The sequence below is a fragment of the Haliaeetus leucocephalus genome, unplaced genomic scaffold, assembly GCF_000737465.1.
Source record: "Haliaeetus leucocephalus isolate CR32 unplaced genomic scaffold, Haliaeetus_leucocephalus-4.0 Scaffold140, whole genome shotgun sequence".
NCBI lineage: Eukaryota > Metazoa > Chordata > Aves > Accipitriformes > Accipitridae > Haliaeetus > Haliaeetus leucocephalus.
Window position 1 is genome coordinate 13222960 of NW_010972576.1, and position 7777 is coordinate 13230736.

Consider the following 7777-nt stretch of genomic DNA (forward strand, 5'->3'; position numbering starts at 1 on the left):
AGTTTGAACTTTATTTAAATGACGTATAGACATTGTATTGGTCTCTTTATGATAATTAATTCAACAATTCTTGCCATGTATTCTTAACCTTTCACTCTGTGTATTTATTCAATAATTTTGTGGTCAGAAAGTTAACTCTGAGTAATTAAAGCCTCTAATAAAACCACTGGATTATTGTGAGATTGCTCTCAAAAAAAATCAGGTCCAGTTTTAAATCGTATAATTTGTTGCCTTTCTCTTCATTTGCTTAATACTAAAGCACAACAAAAAAAGAAAAGAAAAAAAAGGTTTCTATATAGAAGTATTAATTCTTTAAATTTTAAATATCTTAATCTGAAAATTGTTACAGGGTTTCAGTCTGTTTTATGAAAACACAAAAATCCAAATACAATAGGAATCAAGACATAGTAATGGTAAAACTTGCCAAGTATCTAAAAAATGTAGATGTTTGAGTGTGTAGACACAGGTGTATCCTGCATATGCAGCTGATATACTGTTCATTTCCTATAAGCATGTACTATAAATTAATTTACCTACCATCTATCTTCCATTCCAGCTCTTTCTCCTGAATGTGGAACTTGCCCTTCAGTGACTGAGAGTTCATAACTCAGGGTCTATGCTCTCTGAATAAATTAACACATTCACTTGGGGTGGGTGGAGAGTGGATTGAAAGATTATTATGAATTTCCTGCTAGGGAGAACTCAGTTACTGAGTTATTGAGTCTCTTCTCTCTCTTCCCCACCCTGCAACAAGTGCAATAAGGTTACAAATTAGCTTTTGCCTTGGTTTGAGATTTTTTAATGTTTTGGTCCAGTATTAACAGAAAAGTCATTCTGAGAGCCTGACAGTTTTCATTCTAGTTTAATTATACAGAAGTTACTGCCTGGATTATGGGACAAGAGTACTCTTTAGCAAAAAAACACTTCTAAATGTGTCACTGTTTGAAGGTATTGTGTTTAAGTGAACCCCATTTGTAACTGTAAAGAATTTTTATTTTTTTATTTTGGACAAAGATGGTGAGAGGAAAAGAAATAGCCATAATACTGACTTTCTAAATGGATACAATTGTAATTATAAGGCTATTCTCAACTGATTCTCAAATCAGAACAGTTCTATTGCAATCCATTAACTTGCATGCTTTTACTAGCTGAAAATCTCTCTTGCATTGTCTGTCTCTTGATATTTCTTGGTGCTATCTTGCTATCTTCTTCCCTTCCAAGTTCCTCTACCTGTTTTAAGTCCAAAGTGAAGGAACAAGAGTGTTTTGAGATAAGCACATAAGTTTAAAGTGTCAAGCTGATGGACCTTTTACTAATCAACAAGTTGATTAACTCTCAGGAAAGGCAAACAGATTTGGCTAGTAATATGCCAGAAGACAGGAGAACACCATGCCTAAAATTCAACAGTTAAAGGTAATATTCATTTCACTTGTGGAGGTAACACTCTTGAAAGAGGTTGGAGTTGCAGTAACAATAGCTCTTTTCCTAAAATGGATTTCTCAAATCAATTTTCTACCTAAACAACAATTACAAGAGAGGAAGCTGAGATTTTCCTGGAAGGCTTCTGAGATCTAGCCCAGAAAGATGTACAGTCATTTAACAGGCAAAATGATGGTAGGTTTAAAAAAACTGAAAGAAAAGACCTGATCTGACTCCATCATTTCAGGTTTACACTTTTTCAATTTCAGTTGGCTAGATTCTTTCTGGCTCTGAGATTCAAAGGAAGGGCAATGTATACAGAAGGTAAATTTGTATAAAACATTTCTCTAGTTGGATGCAAAGTACTTTCAGGAGTGTGCGTTTCATCTAGTAATGCATTTGTTTCTGTAAACAGACAGTAAAGTGAAGCAATAGGATTTAGAAGCAGTCATGGCTCAATGATGGGAGACTATGATTTATCTGTTGTCAGAAGTAATAAAGGGTCCACCATGCCTGGTTTATATTATTCAGGCACTGAAATCTAGTAGGCACACAAGAGTAAAAAACGAAAGGGAAACATTAGTTTTCTTACAGTTATTTTATGTGTTTCATCTGAAATGTATAAACTTTGCTGTTCAAACAGTACCTTAACCTTTCTTTAAATGCCACAACTGCTTTTTCTCCATTATTTTATATATCCTAATGTAAACAACAGTTAACAACCTCCATCCTGCCTCATTTAATTATGTTTAACAAGTAATCAATCTGAATTAACAGCAAGAGACTTCATGCTGTTCATATATTTTTAACAGATGTGTTCATATAATTTTGTGAATATATTTGGCAATGAAGGGAATCTGCTGTGATTCACCAGTTTCCTGGGAGAAGACTTGGGGCGCACATCATCTTAATTAAGCATTGTTGTTTTAGACCTCTGACACTTGTGATGAAGTTAAATAATATCTCATTAGTTTCTATTTATCAATTGCTTGTGTTGATGGAGTTTTTTCACCTATAAGGGCCTTTTAAATTCTTTCTTGAAAGATTTTTCTGCTGAGACCTTTGGGGGATAGAATGAAAAATGCTGTAACAAATGCATAGTAAAAAAATCCTATGACTCCCAAAATTCAAACACCACAAATCAGCTTCTTGTAGTATTCAGTTTTCAGTTAATATACTCAACAATAAATATAACAGGGATTAGTTACATGAGAGAATGTTTGGCTTGTTATGGATTGTGTAGCAGCCCTTATTTTAGTTTTTATATACTGTTTTAATTAAGCCTGGATTTTTTGCCAGTTAGAATGTTTGCCCATACTATCCACCCATGACATCATTGCATTCACAATTTTGTGTTTCTCTAACATTGGGCCCTGCCCATTTGCTTTATGTGAAAATGTTGTAGCAAATCTCATGCTTTATTTACGTGAAAGATTTGAATCCCCGAACATGGTGGAGTGCTGTAGAAGATTAACTCTAGTTCTAGATTTAAAAATGTGGGCTGATTCTACTATGGCTGAATGAGTTTTGTAACTTGAAAACAGATCTAACACTAAATGAATGTTGTAAGATCTATTCTTGACCAACTTGTAAATAAGGTATGCCAGTGGCAGCACTTGCTTACTAGCTGATTGGATGTCACAAATGTTGATGCCATAAAAGCCTGACCAGTGGACAGTTCAGTCAGCCTCTGAGAAAAAGTAGATAAGATTTCCTCAAATGACTGAGGTGAGGCACAGGTGAGAAACAAAATGAGGAGAGAAAGATCTCTCTGTCTGTGTGTTTGTAATTAAAGAATTCACTATTTAAATATTTTTTTGTTTTCCAACAAGCTGAATTGCAGAAGTGAGTAACATTTCTTTAAAGATGTACTTCTGAACTTCATATAGAGAGCAGTTAGCAAAAACTCTGTAGCTCCTGGGGAGCTACAAGAAGAAACATTATTTCTCAGACAGCTCTGTGCAAAATCAAGGAGCTCTTTCCCTTCTGTCATTAGGTGATAGTGTCTTGTGATTACAGGTATATTTGCTTTATTTTTTGATGCTAATGTACAAGCAAATGGGAACACCAGCCCATGTCTTTCTTGTAGAGGGCAGGAATTCATCATTGCAACAGCTGCAGTGGTGACTGGCATATGTGTTAGTGTGGGGGGTTTTTTTGCATCACACTTGTGTAATTTTGGCAGGAACAGTTTTAGTATGGCTTAGAGGATAAATATTCTAATAAACTCAACTTCTGTTGTAGAAGAGATTTTATATTTGAAATATATAATTTCTGTCACTTGTCTGAGTATTTCAAATGAAATTACTTTAATCTTGGGAGTGGAACATTATCACAACAGTAGCAAGAATTGACTCATAGGTTAGATGCTCAATGTTTCAAGTGTCTTCAAGTCTAATTGTTGAGAGGTACTGTAGCCTAATGTGAAGAATAGATTGTTACCCATGTGTTAGGTGCAAATTTCCATTCATTGACACGCTGAACTTCTGAAATTAGAAACATTTAAAATCTTTTTTTTTTTTTTTTTATATTTTATGAAAACAAGCTGCATTGTAACTCCTATTGAACTGGATCAAAGATTACAAAAGCTAATATTGCACTGAATTCAGTTCCACTGGTTCCAGTGATTGGTCTTTTAGGAGGGGCTCAAGCCAGGAAGGAGGAGGAGTACAACTCCCACTCCTCACTTCTTACATTGTAAAAAAGACCATAGATCTCATGCTGAGCTTTCACAGGTGAAGGAAGTGTCTTTTGGTTGTCAGATCCTGGATTTTTAGTCTTTCTGCTGAGGATGTAATAGCAACATTCCCTAACAGTGTCCAAGCATCTCCACCAACTCTTCTTTTTGTAAGGGAAAGAATCAAGACTTTGCTTTCCAGCTTTAAAACTTTTTTGCCTTTTAAAACTCACAAAGTAAGCATGAAATCTTACTCATGGCAATCATCCAAGAGATCATCATAAAACTGAATCATTGACTTCCAACCCTGGGAACTCTTTTGGATCAGGATAGCTTAGCTATTTTGGTAAGCAATTAATGAATTACCTGCACATTTATACTAATGCAAAGCTCCTTAGACTTATGAAAACAGTGATGTGGCAATGCTATTTAGGGTCATTATAGTATATGCAGTTTAACTCAAGGGGGACGGGGACATTAAAGGGGAAAAACAAAGTGCTACAATATTTGGAGGCCTCTTAGATCTTTGTATTCATATGCTGATATTAGCATTGACCATCTGGAAGGGGCAACTGGACTGGACTCTAATCTCTGCTAACTGTTTTTCCCATACCATATGAATTTGCTTAAATGAACAAATAAAAAGACAAACCATGATACTGCTTTAGGCAGATGGGGCAAGTAATAGTATAGTTTTACTAGTAAAAACTATTTTTGAGAATTATTTCATATGTATAGAAAAGCTTGCATAAATATCAGGCAAGATCTGCACTGATTTCCTGTAGCAGTGCACTCTTGCCCATGAAGAAGCAATGAAAATGCTGTTGCCTGAAGCTTACCAGTTTCCTTGGTATGGTGAGATATTTTGTTTTCTGCTACAAGCCATGAATCACTGTGGCTGTTAGGTATGTAAATGGCTGGTCATCATTGTTACAATTTTGACTATGATCTTTAGACAAAACAATCCCAAACTTGGTATGAGCCACTTGGCGTAGGAAATGGGTAGGTTCCCAGTCATTAAGTGTTCAAGACATATAGGATGGCAGTGATAGGTAGTAGCTTTCACCATTTACAACTTCTGAAAGGACCTGGTATGAATAGTGCGCTTGGGATTACAGAGTATCCAAAAGACCTTGCTAAAGCCAAAGTACCTATATATCAGCTCCAAGGTTTCTAGGTGCTCAGAGCTAATAGTAAATTAATTGTGTATGCAATAATTCTTTAAAGCAGACATTAAGCCGCACACATACTGTGGGTGGTAATTTATCACACTGAGCTGCTTTTAGATAAAAATTGTTCTATGCAATTTGTGATGAACAGGGGTTTTTTTGTTGTTGATGTTGATATGGTTGGATCTGACATAGTTGTTCAGAGTAATTCAGCTTAATTAGAAGATCATTCATTTTTTTCTTAATTCAAAATGGAATTGATTTCAAAATCACCATTTAATGGAAATAGGATTAGATACTTTTGGGCCTGTTTCATTCCTTAGTTATTATTCAAGTTAGCAGACCTCACTTCTAGAGGATCTGCTTAAAAAACCAAAAAAGCCAAAAAAGTTAAACAAAACCAAAACCCCAAAACACCCTTGTGTTTTCCTCCTTGAGGAAAAGCAGGGTTTTAAAAAAAATCCCTTATTGTATGTTTGCCTCAGTCTTGGAAAACCTGTTCTAATCCTTCATTCTGAGAAGAGAGATGACACCATGCCTTTGAGATGACACCATGCTCTTTCTAAATGGTAAAAATGTAGAAAATTCTGGAATGTGATTATGCTGGGCCAACACATTTCTCTCCTGGTCTTGAAAAGGCGGTGCTTTCAGTTAAACCTAATTATGTTACAGAAAAAAAGAATTGGACTAATGTGTAACTCCAAAATAAGTGTTCAGCCTGCTGTATGAGTAGAAGTTGTCCTTTACACACAATGGTTAATTTTGAAGTGTTCTTTGATCTCCTTGAGTGAAGAGATGACTGCTGTTTCAGTTTGTGGGAAAGTTTCAGGTTATAGGAAAGGTTACTCCAGTTTGCCAGAAGCAAATGTTCAAATAGTTCTCCCTAACAGAGGCAGCCATACAATGTCTTATTGTCAGGAATAAGTAAATGCTGCAAAATTTGAGTCAACTCCAAACTTCAGTGAAACTCACATTTAGGATTTCATTTAAGTTTTAGTAAAAGATGCATATTAGCCACAAAATCAAAATCTCAAATTATGTTCCAAACTCTCTCAAAATTAAGGGTTATTCTAACGAAGCTGAAATTGTACTATTAGAATGCTCTTTGGTTTTGAAATATACAATTGAGTTTAATGCACTTAAGTCCTGGGTTTATAGTGGTTTGGGTTTGCTTTTTTAGAAAAAGAATAAATTTCCATTTCCTTCCTACTTTTTCTTTTTTCTATACGTAAGGGTTTCTGCAGGTGTTTTGGTAGCTCTTCTTTGCTTGTGGTACTAATCCTTTCTCATAGGCTTGGCAGTCAAGTCTTGCTATGTTCATCACACTGAATTTCTTTTCTCAGCATCAGCTAAATTTAATCACTCCCCTGAGCAGAGATGGAAATTGAACTTGCCTCCAGCACACTTCAACTCAGTAAATACTGGTATGATAGGAGTGAGAAAATGAAAAAAGGCTGCAAAACCCACTGCACGTAATCCCTTAATGCAATATTAAGGATCCTGGGTTTGTCTGTACAAATTTTGAGTACTGTCCAAGAACATAAAAGAAGCAGTTCAGCAGTAAAAGAGGTATGAGCACTGCTCTTTCTGGGGAGAGTATTGGGAAGGAAAATACTTTTCTTCCACAAAAATTAGAGGTGTGGGTGGCTGGATGGTATTTATTTGTACCATTATGATATGAAATTTTTTTTGATGATTCCATCCTAGTCTTCCTTCCTTTGGCCCACAGCTGTCCTCTGGTTAGATAACATCTGCCTTCTAACATTTACAATTGGTTTGAGTTTTGAGTTTGAATGATCTGATTATTTCCTGTTTTTAGCCACGTTGGTTATAATCTCTCAGCATAATTTAAAGCCTTAATTCTGCACAGGAGCTGAGGATGAGAGGGGAGAGAAAAGGGAAAAGAAGAGAAATTTTTTTGAGGTTGAGAGATCAACTTTTAGGCAGATATTTCATATTTTTATCCTGATGCAAACTCAGATTCTCTGCTCTGCTTATGTTAGAAGAAATCATGAGAAATCTTGAAGGTTTGTTAGGTAAAATTGTGAAACAAGAAGGAAGCCCCTAAATGGAGTCAGTAAGCCAACCAAGTAATTCTGAAATTACTGAGACCCCCACCTAATTTCATACATGAACATTCATGTACCTGAGGATAAGTTTGAAGTAGCTTTCTTCAGCCACATGTCCAATTCTACACTTATCTGCCCAGACATTAATCTGCAGCAATTCTGCTGAATAAAGTCTAGTTACTGGAGTGGCACAAGTATGAAAGTGGTGCAAGAAAGAAGAGAACTGGCTATATATTAGAGATCCTACTATCTTTCCTCTTACATCAGTATACTTATAGTGGAGGACAGTTCTTTACCCTGAGAGTGCTCTAGGAATGCAAGATATGTTTCCATTGCAAAGTTAACCTGTGTATATGGCTGGTGATATATCTTGTCATTCTTTCTCTGGGGATGTAACATGTAATTCTTTTTCCAGGTACTTCAAAGGAGCTCCCTCCCCCCCC